This window comes from Sciurus carolinensis, chromosome 7 (genome assembly GCF_902686445.1).
Source record: "Sciurus carolinensis chromosome 7, mSciCar1.2, whole genome shotgun sequence".
NCBI lineage: Eukaryota > Metazoa > Chordata > Mammalia > Rodentia > Sciuridae > Sciurus > Sciurus carolinensis.
This window is the reverse complement of record NC_062219.1, coordinates 113,003,224-113,018,205: the sequence shown is the minus strand read 5'-3', so window position 1 is coordinate 113,018,205 and position 14,982 is coordinate 113,003,224.

The window sequence follows — 14,982 nt, the reverse complement described above, 5'->3', positions numbered from 1 at the left end:
ATAAACTTTGGAGATGAGTGCTCTGTCTGAAGTATGTGTGGAAAAGATTTTCTCCCACTCTGTAGGCTCTCTTTTCACATTATTGATTGTTTCCTGTGCTGAGAAAAAGCTTTTTAGTTTGAATCTATCCCACTTATTGATTCCTGCATTTATTTCTTGCACTATGGGGGTCTTGTTAAGGAAGTCTGGTACTAAGTCAATGTGATGGAGATTCAGGCCTACATTTTCTTCTGTTTGGTGAAGGGTCTTGGGCCTGATTCCTAGCTCCTTTATCCATTTTGAGTTGAGTTTTCTACAGAGTGAGAGATAGGGGTTTAATTTCATTTTACTGCATATGGATTTCCAGTTTTCCCAGCATCATTTGTTGAAGAGGCTATCTTTTCTCTCTTGTAAGTTTTTGGCACCTCTGTCTAGTATGAGGTAGCTGTACTTATGTGGGTATGTCTCTGTGTCTTTTATCCCATATCACTGGTCTACCTGTCTATTTTGGTGCCAATACCATGCCATTTTTGTTACTATTACTCTATAGTAGAGTTTAAGATCTGGTGTTGTGATACCTCCTGCATCACACTTCCTGCCTAGGATTGCTTTGACTTTCTGTTTTTCCAGATGAATTTCATGATTGCTTTTTCTGTTTCTATGAGAAATGTCATTGGAATTTTAATTAGAATTGTGTTAAATCTGTATAGCGCCTTTGGAAGTATGGTCATTTTGATAATATTAATTCTGCCTATCCAAGAACATGGGAGATCTTTCCATCTTCTAAGTTCTTCCTCAATTTCTTTCTTCAATGTTTTGTAGTTTTCATTGTAGAGATCTTTCACGTTTTTGGTTAGATTGATTCCCAAGTTTTTTGTTTGTTTGTTTGTTTGTTTTGAGGCTATTGTGAACAGAGTTGTTTTTCTCGTTTCCCTTTCAGATGTTTCATCACTTATGAATAAAAATACTTTAGATTTATGTGTGTTGATTTTATATCCTGCTATTTTGCTGAATTCATTTATGAGGTCTAGAAGTTTTCTGGTGGAGTTTTTTTGATCTTCTAAATATAGAATCATGTCATCAGCAAATAGTGACATTTGAGTTCTTCTTTTCCTATTTCCCTTTAATTTCTTTTGTCTGTCTAATTGCTCTGGATAGCATTTCAAGGATGATGTTGAATAGAAGTGGTGAAAGAGGGCATCCCTATCTTGTTCCAGTTTTTAAAGGGAATGCTTTCAGTTTTTCTCCATTAAGAATTATGTTGGGGAGCTGAGGTTGTGGCTCAGTGGGAGAGTGCTTGCCTGGCACATGTGAGGCACTGGGTTTGATCCTCAGCACCACATAAAAACAAATAAATAAAATAAAGGCATTGTGTTCATCTACAATTTAAAAAATTAAAAAATAAAAAAGAATGATGTTAGTCATGGGCTTAGCATAAGTAGCCTTTATAATGTTGAGGTATGTTCCTACTATCCCTATTTTTTCTAGTGTTTAGAGCATGAAGGGGTGTTGTATTTTGTTGAACGCTTCCTCTGTGTGAATTGAAATAATCCTATGATCCTTAATCTTAAGTTTATTGATGTGATGAATTACATTTATTGATTTCCAATGTTAAATCAACCTTGCATCCCTGGGATGAAACCCACTTGATTCTGGTGCACTATCTTCTTAATATGTTTTTGTATGTGGTTTGCCAGGATTTTGTTAAGAATTTTTGCATCTATATTCATCAGAGATATTGGCCTAAAATTTTCTTTCTTTGATATGTCTTTGCCTATTTTGGGTATGAGAGTAATACTAGCTTCATAGAATAAGTTTGGAAGGGTTCCCTCCTCTTCTATTTCCTGGAATACTTTGAGAAGTATTGGAATGAGTTCTTCTTTGAAGGTCTTGTAGAACTCGGCTGAGAATCTGTCTGCTCCTGGGCTTTTCTTGGTTGGTAGGCTTTTGATGGTTCTTCTATTTCATTGTTTGTAATTGATCTGTTTAAATTGTGTATGTCCTCCTGGTTCAGTTTGGGAGGATCATGTCTCTAGAAATTTGTCAATGTCTTCAATATTTTCTGTTTTGTTGGAGTATACATTTTCAAAGTAGCTTCTCATTATGTTATGTATTTCAGTGGTGTCTGTCATGTTATTTCTTTCTCATCATGAATTGTAGTAATTTGAGTTTTCTCTCTCCTCTTTGTTACTGTGGCTAAGGGTTTATCTATTTTGTTTACTTTTTCAAAGAAACAACTTTTCGTTTTGTGAATTTTTTGAATTGTTTCTTTCATTTTTATTTCATTGATTTCAGCTCTAATTTTAATTATTTCCTGTTTTCTACTACTTGTGGTGTTGTTCTGTTCTTCTCTTTCTATGGCTTTAGTATGATATAGTAGCCCCATTCCCCACAGGCTTTGAGCTGTAACATTAGGTCATTTAGTTGTTGACTTTTTATTCTTTTCTTGAATGTGCTCCATGCAATGAACTTTCCTCTTAGTACTGCTATCATAGTGTCCCAGAGATTTTGATAATGTTGTATCATTTTCTCATTTATCTCTAAGAATTTTTTTTATCTCCTCACTGATGTTTTCTGTTATCCATGCTTAATTCAATAGCATATTATTTAGTTTCCAGGTGTTGGAGTAATTTCTGTTTTTTATTTTGTCTTTGATTTCTAATTTCATTCCATTATGGTCTCATAGAACTTTTTTTTTTTTTTTTTTTTTTTTGCATTTACTAAGGGCTGTTTTGTGGCACAACATTTGGTCTATTTTAGAGAAGGATCCATGTGTTGCTGAGAAGAAAGTATATTCGCTTATTAATGGATGGAATATTCTATATATCTCTATTAAGTCTAAGTTATTGATTGTGTTATTGAGTTCTATGGTTTCTTTGTTTAGCTTTTGTTTGGAAGATCTATCCAGTGGTGACAGCAGTGTGTTAAAGTTACCCAGAATTATTGTGTTGTGGTCTATTTGATTCCTGGAATTGAGAAGGGTTTGTTTGATGTACATGGGTGCATTGTTGTTTGGGGCATAAATCTTTATGATCATTATGTCTTCCTGATTTATGGTTCCCTTAAGCAGTATGAAATGTCCTTCTTTATCCCTTCTGACTAACTTTGATTTGAAGTCCACTTTATCTGATATAAGGATGGAAACCCCCACTTTTTTACTGAGTCCATGTACATGGTAGGTTTGTCTTTTTTTATGAGATGAGTCTCTTGAAGGCAGAATATTGTTGGGTCTCTCTTTTTAATCCAAACTGCCAGTCTATGTCTTTTGATTGATGAGTTTATGCCTTGTATTCCGATCATTTGGGCTTTTTTTTTTTTTTTTTTTTCTTTTGTGCTGCTACGGATTGAACCCAGGGCCTGTGCTTGCAAGGCAAGCACTCTACCAACTGAGCTATATCTCCAGCCCCATTATTTTTGGCTTTTAACTTGACTTGGTTTCTCCTTTGATTGATTTTTCCTTTAAGGTAGTTCCTCCCTTTGTTGACCTACATTTGTTGTTTTTCATTTCCTCCTCATGGAATATTTTGCTGAGAATATTCTGTAGCCTGGACTTTCTATTTGTAAATTCTCTTAACTTTTGTTTATCATGGAAGGATTTTACTTCATCTTCAAATCTGAAGGTTAGTTTGCTGGGTATAGGATTCTTGGTTGGAAATCATGTTCTTTCAGAACTTTAAATATGCTGTTCCAGCCCCTTCTAGCTTTTAGAGTCTGGGCTGAGGAGGTTGATCCAAGATGGTGGACTAGAGTCTGGGTTGAGAAATCTGCTGATATCTGTATTGATTTCCCCCTATATGTAATCTGATGCTTTTCTCTTGCAGCCTTCAAAATTCTATCTTTATTTTGCATGTTAGGCATTTTCATTATAATGTGCGTTGGTGTGGATCTGTTGTGATTTTGTGCATTTGGTGCTCTGTAAGCTTCTTTTTTTTTTTTTTTTTTTTCAGTGCTGGGGATTGAACCCAGGGTCTTATGCTTGTGAGGCAAGCACTCTACCAACTGAGCTATATCCCCGGCCCTTGTAAGCTTCTTATATTTGATTTTCCATCTCATTCTTCAGATTTGGGAAATTTTCTGATATTATTTCATTGAATAGGTTGTTCATTCCTTTGGTTTGTATCTCTGTGCCTTCCTCAATCCCAATAATTCTTAAATTTGGTCTCTTCATGATGTCCCATAGTTTTTGGAGGTTTTGTTCATGATTTTTTACCATCTTCTCTGTTTGATCAACTTTGTTTTCAAGATTAAATATTTTGTCTTCATTGTCTGAGGTTCTGTCTTCCAAGAGATCTGTTGCTTCCAAGCATCTGTTGGTGATACTTTTCATTGAGTTTTTTATTTGGTTTATTGTTTCCTTCATTTCAAGGATTTCTGGTTTTTTTTTGTTTTTTTGGTTTTTTTTTTTTTGAGAATCTCTATCTCTTTGTTGAAATGATCTTTTGCTTCCTGCAGTTGCTCTTTCAACTGTTTATTGGAGTGATCATTCATTGCTTGCATTTGCTTTCTTATCTCATTTTTTGCTTCACCAATCATTTTAATTATGTATATTCTGAACTCCTTTTCTGACATTTCTTCTACTATGCTGTCACTGGGTTCTATTAATATAGAATCTAGGTTTATTTGGATCATTTTCTTCCCTTGTTTTTTCATGTTGTTCATGTATCTTCCCCTCTAGTAGTGCAAATCTGAAGTATTACGGTTTTCCCCCTATAGGATTATAGTGACCCTATAGGTTTCCAAAACCTCTTCTTTAAGGGGAAGATCAGTATTAGCAGTGCCCAGTACAGACAATATGCAGCCCTATACCAAATAGCCTCTATGAAGACATTAACAATATTGTCATAATAAACAGAATGAGTTCAATTATTATCTCCAGTATAACAAATAGATTTGCAATAAGGTCTGCAGTTTCTAATGGAGGACAAAGAGGATGGGGAGGGGTGTAGGATATAACTGTTAGTGGGATAGGAAAAGAGTATATAGAAGTTCTAGATCATAGAAAGAATGAAAATGTAATCAAAAAAGTTCATTGTTAGCATGAGAAAAGGGAGAAGAGACTCTGAGGAAACAGGTAAACAAAAGGAAAATAGAGCAAGAAAAGTAAAGAAATAAAAAACTTAAAAATTTTCAGGGGCTGGGAATGTAGCTCAGTTGGTAGAGTGCCTGCCTCGCAAGCGCAAGGCCCTGGGTTCAATCCCCAGCACTGCAAAAAAAAAAAAAAAAAAAAAAAAAAAAAAAATTCAAAAAGAATTTAAAAAAAAAAAAAAAAAAAACTACACTATGGACTGACAGATCTGGCTCCATGAGAATTTATAGGCCAGACTACAAGCGAAATGACTAAACAGACTCCATTTTGCTCTGAGACTCCTTGTTATGTAGGAAATAAGCTTCTCCCATGGGAACACCCTGCCTCTGTACCCATCATCAGTTACTTAGTGTGACATGTTTAACAATACAAAATGACAGTTCCTATGTAAAGAAAATTGCTCTTTTGGTTCCTATTGCTCCTAAACAATGTACCATGTGAACAGTGATTGTGTGGATGTTAGTAACCATTCTTTAGTTTGTACCTAGGTAAGGGTCATTTTGACCCACTTCTCTCTCTGTTGATGATCTCATGATTTTAGTTTGTAACTTCAAATCATAGCAACGGACACTTATGATTGATGTGATTTTTGGTATAAGAACCCCTACAACCCTATGGTCGGGGCTGTTCTCCCAATAGCCATTTTTGTGGGGCATTGTGTGAGACAATCAGCCGCTGGCTTAATAAAGACAAATTTGGACTTCTCAGTGGTGATGGGTCTGTTCTTAAGTTGCGTCCCATAACAACTATAATAGTCATGTAGTATTCAAACCTCCCAGTCTTCAGTAGCCTGATGCATGAGAGGTACCAGACAATGAGCTTGTAGTCTCCAGCAGGCGTCTCAGGGTGGGATTTGCCCCACCTAAAGATGAGAGCTTCTGCTTCCAGGATAATCCAAGATGGTCACGCTGGCTTCCAAACATGTTGGCAAATGGGGAGCTGCTGCTTGGTATGTGGGTTCCTGGAGGTGGGGTGTGGTTGGTCAGGAGGGGTCCTGGAGACAGGGCTTAGTCAGTCCTGCCAGGGGTCTTACAGGTCCTAGCTGTTGTCTCAAAATGGCAGCAGCCACGTGTAACCAAACCTGCAGCTTCTGTGACAGTGGACTTCCAGGCAACAGCAGACAGCTGGTGATCCACTGGTGGTCTGCAGTCGGTCTTCTGGCTACCAGCAGACAATCAGCAGGTGGACCTCGGGCAGTGGGTGATGGTTAGGTGAAAGGCAGGCAATGGAAAGGCAAGAGGCAGGCAAATGGCAGATGATAGGCACCAATCAGTGAGCAATCTGCACTCAAAAAGTAGTCGATATGCTGGCAGACTTCAGGTGATCACAGTGGACAAATGGGGTAAACAGCAGGGGATTGATAAGCAGCAAAAACTGCCTCACCAAGAAACAGATGTCCTCTGCTTGAATTCTGAGTTACAGAGTGACAAGGAACGTAGCCTCCCTCTAGTCCGCCATCTTGGATCCTAGTTGAAGTCTTTGAAGATCTGATTCCTTTTTATTACTTCTTCTAGCTGTCACCGTAGGGTCTTTTTTCCTGATTATTTTGTGATTCATAATATAATTATAATGTAAATTCATATTCCATTTTTGAGACCTGTTATTCATCCAGATATTTACATCTTTTTAGGCCAAAAACATGGGGTCACTCTTGGTCTAAAATCACTTTTCAATAAATTTCTGACTTGAAACCCAGGGCCCACTGGGGCTTGAGGGTTTTAAGATCCTAAGGCAATATGAATTCTGGCTGTAAATTTATATTTCACTCTCCTGTTCTTATAATTTTTTTTTCTTTCTTTCACTCTTTTTTTTTTTTTTTTGGTGGTACTGTGGATCGAACCCAAGGCCTAGCACTGAACTACATTTCAACACTTGAAATGTAGTTTATATTTTTTTAAATTTTGAGACAGAGTCTAGCTAAATTGCCCAGGCTAGCCTGGAATCTGTGATTCTTCTGCCTTAACCTCCTGAGTAGCTGGATTACAGGTGTGGAGTTTCTTATGAATTCTTAGGGGAGATTTTTTGTGATTTTAGATAGCTCTTTAAGATAAACAATTTTTCTGGATCTTCTTTATAAAGCTTACTTCCATTTTACTCTGTCTGGAAGGTTGAAGCTGATAAAATATTATAAATTGGGTAGCTCATAAACAATAGAACTTTAACTTATTTATTTATTTTGGCAGTACTTCAGAATGAAGCTAGAGCCTCATGCATTCTAGGCAAGTGCTCTACCACTGAACTTTATATTTTGACCTTTCCAGGGGGTGGAAAGTCCAAAATGAAGGTACCAGAAATTTGGTATCTGGTGAGCACCTGCATTATGATTCATGATGGTACCTTCTCACTATATTTTCACATGGTAGAAGAGGTGAGAGTCTTCCTGGGGTCTCTTTTAATAAGTACACTAATTCCATTCATGAGGTTTTCACCTCCCAAAAGTCCCACCTCTTTATACATCCCCTGGGGGTTAGGATATCCAAACACAAATTTGGGAGGGTGAGTACACAGACATTCAGACCACAGAAGACATTCAAACACAGCAGGTGTGCTCATTAGACTCCACTCTGGAAATCCTCAGATTTTTGTCCTCTGTCTCCCTTGTTCCCCCTCACCAGTGTTATTGAAAGGGTACTCAAGGTTACCAGGGTTCAAGTCTTAAAACTAACTCACTTCTCTGAATTAATTTTGATCTCTACATACTCCTTACTCTCTTTTCAGTTCTGAAGGGTTATGGAAAACAATGTTTCTATAAGACAGCTACCCAAGAAAAATGAAGGGACAGTGTGGCTTGGAAGGAGGGAGGAGAAAATTGGCCAAATATTAAACCTCTTCCAGTGTGTTCTTTCCTGATAACAATGGGCTTTGGGGGAAAGGGGCAGGTACTGAATGCTGGGCCCTAAACCTTGACCTTCCCCCATGGCAAACCAGTCTTAAATGACAATGGGCAAGATTTGAGTACTCATTCCTTGGGGTCTTGTTTTAACCTATACAACTAGCTCCTGATGGTCAAAACTGCACAAGAGGGCTGGGGAGATATCTCAGTTGGTAGAGTGCTTGCCTTGCAAGCACAAGGCCCTGGGTTCAATCCCCAGCACTGCCAAAAAGGAAAACAAACAAACAAACAAACAAAAAAAAACTGCATAGGCATGGTATCCAATGATTATATCATCCTCATGGTACCCTATAAAACCAAAATCCCCTCTGTAACTGAGGGCCATTTTGGTGCCCAGAAAATGGGCCCCAATGGTGCCCAAGTCCATGAAGGAATAAAGGCTTCTGTGAATCCATTGAGGTCTGCTTCCTATCCTTTTGCACTTATAAGTTCAATGATTTCTTTAAAAAGCCATTTTAGTTTGAAGATTAAATTAAATTTTATCTGGCATTGTTAGTTGGTTTCAGAGGCATAACTGTTTAAGATATCCAGTATCCCTACCACCATCTACTTTGTTCCTTTGCTTTATTTTTGTTTATTTGTTTGTTGCAGTGATGGGACTCAAACTCAGGGCCTCTGTCATGCTAGACAAGTGCTGGGCCACTGAGCTACATCCTCAGCCCCCAGCCGTTGCTGCCCCATCACTAGCTTAATTTCCTAGTTCTCTCCTCAGGGACATAACTAGGGAAAAGAAGCCCTAATGTGAAATCTAAATGACCCCCATCTTTCCAAAACGAGAAGATATTTCTGTTTCTAGCAGATAATGCAATTGGGGAGGGCTAAGCCAGAGTGTGGCTCTTCCAAGTTGGGAGGAACTTTTCTGCTGGATTATAGGTGTGTTTTTCAAAAGAACAGTTTCAGGAGCCTGGTTGCAGATGCTGGCATAGGATTTCTGGAAACCTTGGAGGTAGCTAGAGGTAAACAGCTGCCCAGAGTCAGATGCATTTCTTTATCCTCATTGTCCATCTTCCTACCCAGGGGCAACCCCTGGAGAAGTTTCTAGGGGTTTCCTACTCCAGGTGGAGAGGTATTGACCCGCATTGTTCTGTGCAGCCTCTTATGCCTTCTCTTTTACTTTCTTTCTCCCTGTTTCCCCCCATAATCAGCATTGTATCCAGTTCTTTGAAAATTAAATGATTTTCCATTCTTCTTCAAGCTAAATTCAGGCCAGGTGCAGGGGCACATGCCTGTAATCCCAGTCATTACATGAGGCTGAGGCAGGAGAATCACAAGTTCAAGGTCAGTCTTGGCAATTTAGTGAGACCTGTCCCAAAATGAAATAAAAAAACAGAGCTGGGAATGGATGTAGCTCAAAGATAGAGCACACCTGGGTTAAATCCCTAGTACCACCCAAAAGAGAAAAAGATAAATTCAGCGTTAACAAGAAACTCCGAATAATACTCCCGACCATCTAAGACCTGGAATATGCACAACCCTTCCCGTCCTCAGTCTGACATTTTTCTCAAAGCAAGCAGCTCTTCAGGCGCCTCAGTTCCCAGCAGTTTGCAGGGAGTTTGTAAGGAGTGAAGTCGCAGGCTGCTGTCTCACAGTGGGTAAACTGAGAACAGCCAGCCACAGCACTGCTGCAGGGATCGCAAAGGGAGATCTCAGTGGCCAAAGAGCCGCGACAGAATCAGCTGAAACAGCGGCTCCCAAACCTCCCAGATCTCTAAGGAGCAGTCCAGTGGACTGACTCAGCCTTTGGTGGCAATCACAGAACAGCCGCATCTTCCCCTTAGCTTTCTCGGAAGCCCCAATGGTTTCCTAGCACTGAACAGAAGCAGCGGCATGGTGGAAAGACCTTGACATTCTGGAGTCAGGGATGCAGAATTTGAACCAGCGCTGCCACCCACGAGCAGCCCTGGGCTTTGAGTATGTTACTTTAACCTCTCTGCATTCCGTTTCCCTCATCCGTGCAATTTTGATAACAGCAATCTCATAGGGACTTCATGGGACCTAACGAGAGGAGTCCTGTAACACACTGGCACTTAGCATTGGTTCCTCTGATTAAAAATTCATGACTTCCATGAAGAGAGAAATTTCTTTGCTACTATTAGAGAGAATTATCACCTCCACTCCCCAAGCTGAAAATAATTAGAGGAAAATATTCAGCCTACAGCCACCTTTTTAGGAAGAACTGGTTCATCTCAACCATGGAGGGAAAGGTTCTCCACATGGGAGAATGTCATTTAATAAATGTAGGAAAATGACAATATCAGAAAATTGGTAAAGCCCTAATTCCTTAAGATAATTTGGTTTGGCTTGAACTAGCTTCAGTGGGTTTCTGTTACTCGTAATCGAAAGATCCCTAAATAGGTTTCAACGGACATACAAAGGTTGTTATGAGGATTAAATAAGATTACACATGTGAAGTCTTTAACAAGTTGCCCAGCACATAGTAAGTGCTCAGTAATATTATTTGTTCTCCCAGAAGCAGATTTTATGTTATTTTATTTATCTGATACTGGGGATTGAACTCAGAGGCACCCTACCACTGAGTTACACCCTCAGGCTTTTTTTTTTTTTTTTTTCAGATAGGTGTGACACAAGAACAGCAATGTCTTTCCACAAGGGAAATCAGAACCCTCAGGCAGAAAATACTGCTAAATGAAATTCTGCTGGTACTCAATGGGAAGTCCAAGACATATGAGTGGTCAGTGGCACTTCCTGCTGCACTATTATTAATTAAAATAATAAAAAATGCTATTAGGAGAAACTTTCTCATCATAGAAATTACAAAAGCAGCCTTTTTTCTTAAGCATCCTAGGGACATACTGATACCAATCTTGGAGATCAGCAACTGGTCTTCATTCCCCGTGCTGAAGATTCAACACCCAAGAGTCACCCAGGCAAGCATAGAAAACAAGTTTTATTCAAGGGACAGAGACAGACTCCCCCGAGAGCAGTGGGGCCCAAAGCGGGATATCCGCAGGAGGGGGTGGTCTTGTCTCTTTTATAGATCCCAGAATTCCCCTCCCCACTTCAAGTCAAACCCAGATTTCTGAGAGATGCAGTATTACAGATTGAATTTTCATGACACAAAACACATTTCATACTATTAAAATACCAAAATGGAAGATGAAGAGTGAAAAATAAAATAAAATGCAAATATATATAACAAACACAAAATCAGGATTTGCACAATAAAAACCTAAATTATCAGTGTTCTTTAGGCGGGAAGTGCTGTGCATGAGCCGAATTTGCTAAGGTATTTTTTTTATTAAAATATTTTTTATTTTTACAGACTGCATTTTAATTCACTGTACCCAAATGGGGTATAACTTTTCATTTCTATGGTTGTACACAATGTAGATTCACACCATTCATGTGATCATACATATACATAGGGTAATACTGTCTGTCTCAGTCTACTATCTTTCTGTTCCCCAGCCCCTTCAACTCCATTTTCCTCTACACCATCCAAAGTTCCTTCATTCTTTTCTTCCCCCCATACCCCCCCCTTATATATTGTCATGCACTTATCAGAGAAAGCATTTGGCCTTTGGTTTTTTGGGCTTGGCCTATTTCACTTAGCATGATATTTTCCAACTTCATCCATTTACCAGCAAATGCCAGTTTTATTCTTCTTTATGGCTGAGTAATATTCCATTGTGTATGTATACCAGTTTCTTTATCCATTTGTCAATTGAAGAGCATCTAGGTTGGTTCCAGCTATTGTGAATTGAGCTGCTATGAATATTGATGTGGCTGCATCACTGTAGTAAGCCGATTTTAAGTCCTTTGGGTATAAATGGAGGAGTGGGATAGCTGGGTCAAATGGTGGGTCCATTCCAAGTTTTCTGAGTGATCTCCATACTGCTTTCCAGAGTGGCTGCACCAATTTACAACTCCACCAGCAATGTATGAGTGTGCCTCTTTCCCCACATCCATGCCAACACTTATTGCTTGTGTTCTTGATAATTGCGAAGGTATCTTAAACTATAGCTTCACTGAAATATTTTTGGTAAATGTCCATAAGGATTTCCATTGCTCAAGGAACTTAAAATGCATTCAATAGTTCAGTCTTCTTTTTTGAAAATCTCCATTACTGATTAGATATACATGAGTGCCTCTCCCCAAGAATTTCAAAAACTGAAGCTGGAAAACGGCAGTTTCTATTCCTTCCTTCAGTTCTCAAAAATTACAGCTAACTCTTATGTAACTCTTCTTCTTCTTCTTGGTCCTGGGGATTGAACCCTGGGGTGCTCTACCACTGAGCTACATTCCCAGGCCTTTTCATTTTTTTATTTGTGATGAGTCTCCCTAAATTGCTGAGGCTGGCCTCAGACTTGTAATCCTTGGTACTTTTATATTCGTACTGGTGGCTTCCCCTATTCTTTTCCTATGGTAGTCATTCTTTGGTCTCTCTTTAAAGATTTTCTTTTGAAAGAAAAAAAAAAATGACTTTTGAAATCATTGCTTAACTCAGAGGCATACTAGATACACTGCATCTAATTATGCTGCCATCACATGAATGTAGACTGAGTTGGCCTTGCTATTCCTTCTTCAAATAATTGTTTTCCCTCAAAAACTGTGTCTACCAGAAGGAGGATCGCAAGTTCAAAGCCAGCCCCAACACCTTAGTGAGGCACTAAGCAACTTAGAGAACCTATCTCAAAATTTAAAGAAATTAAAAAAGGGGCTGGGGAGATAGCTCAGTTGGTAGAGTGCTTGCTTAGCAAGCACAAGGCCCTGGGTTTAATCCCCAGCACCGCAAAAAAAAAAGAAATTAAAAAAGGACTGGAGATGTTGCTCAGTGGCTAAGTGCCCCTGGGTTCAATCCCTGGTACCCCGATCCCTACAAAGAAAAAAATAAATAATTATGCCTGCTGACCCACTGGAGAATGCAAACAACTTGACCTCAGAGATTAACTCTCTCTCTTTTTTTTCCTTGTTCTGGTCTCAAAATATAATGCTTAATTTTCAGAGGCTGAGAGAAATTCCGGAAGACTTCCCAGAGGAGTTGATGTTTAGCTTGTACAAAATTTTGGCAAGTACACATGGACACAAGCTGTGTGGAAACCAATTTAGCAAGGGCCAGGAGTATAGCAAAAAGTGTTTGTACTAAATATACTCCATTTGTTTCTCCAGATCCATTTTTCATTTCTCTCCACCTGCCTCTCTGTCTAGAAGCTGATTCATATGGAATTCTCCAACATTCAACTGACTTCCTTGCCCTGAAGTTTTCAACTGGGTTCAGTCAATGGCAATTCCCAGGACTCTCTCACTAATTGCTTCTTCTCCAATCAGATGGATTGGCTGCGTTCTTTCTTCCTCTGAAGGCAATAATCCTGTCCTGTAGCATTCTCATTCATTTCCCCCCTCTCTCTTTTTCTCTCTTCCACTCCCTTTCACTCTCCTCCCACCCATAGTTAACAGTTTTGTCCCTTAGGCCCTAGGTCCTTTGAATGAAATGGGTATCACACCATCCCTTCTTGCTCTTCCTCTGTCCACCACTTTGTAAATGACTCCTGTATTAAGCTCTTTACAATTATCTATTTTGAGTGTGGCATCTGTTCCCTGCCAGGGCCCTGATTGAGTCGGTGTGTTTGATTAATGGGTATTAGTTCAGACTAGCTGGAGCATGAAGTGTGTTTGATGAGACAGTAGAACATCATGTAAGAACAGTAGGCAGAGAACAGATGGTAGAGGGGCTTGTCTTCCAGGCCAGGGAGTTCATGAGATAATGGAAACCTCAGAAGGTTTTAAACCAAGAGTGACATACTTTAAGAAAATGAATTTGGTATTTGAATGCAGAATGGTTTAGAGATTGGAGCTGGAGAGACAAGTTAGGAGATGATTACAATTACTGCTCTGAGAAGAAAACATTTTGGAACTATCAGATTGGCAAAAATCCAAAAATCTGATAACACATTGTGGTGATAAGGATGTGAAGAAATAGTTCTTCCAGACATTGCTAATGTATGTGCAAACAGATAAACCTCCTGGGAAAGCAACTGATAACATCTGTCAATACGATAAATGTTCACAACTTGATTCAACAGCCACACTTGTAATCCCAGGATTTGGGAGACTGAGGCAGGAGGAGTGCAAGTTCAAAGCCAGCCTCAAGCAACTTAGGGAGGGCCTAGGTAACTTAGCAAGATCCTGTCTCAAAATAAAAAATAAAAAGGGCTGGAGATTTGGCTCAGTGATTAAGTGCCCTTGGGTTCAATCCCAGTGCAAAAAATAAATAAATAACTTGATTTAGCAATTTCAGTCCTAGGTACTTTGCCTACAAATATAAGGGCATACATGCTAAATAGTTTATGTATAAGGTTATTCATTGTAGCATTTTTCTAATAGCTAAAGATAGGAAACCACCTCAATGTTTATCAGAGACTGGTTAAACTATATGGTACATTCCATGTAAAAGAACATATAAAAGAAAAAGACAAAAGATAAAAGAGGAGCATGACTCTATGTGTACTTACATGGAAAGATGTCCAAGTATAATGTTAATGACAAAGATAAGACACAGGTTAATATATCTAGCATGTTTCTATTTGGATCTGGGAATGAAAGAATATACAGTATTTCATATAGGTTTATATATGCATAGACCAAAAAGATAAAAAATTAACGAAGAATGATTTTCTTCCAAAGAGAATCGAAGGGTCTGGGACAAAGGAAAAAGGGACATTTACTTTCTACTGTAACCCTTTTGTGCCTCTATAGGAATTACCTATATTTAAAAAACACCATTGCAGTGTAATCTTAGAATAAAACCTCTATGTTGATGTCAATGTCAGTTTTTAAACTAAAATTGCATGTAGCTTTTTTGGTGAAATAAAAACAATGGAGAGGTATTCAACTAAAAAAAATAGTCTTTATAAATGAAGTATTTAAATACCTGAACAAAATGTTCCCCTTGGTTGAGTAATAGCTTTGGATTGTCTTTGTTGGTGCTCTAGACTGATTTGTTTCTCTCCTGCAGTAGATTGTTGTTTTTCTTCTAAAATTCACATTGAAATCCTAACCCCAA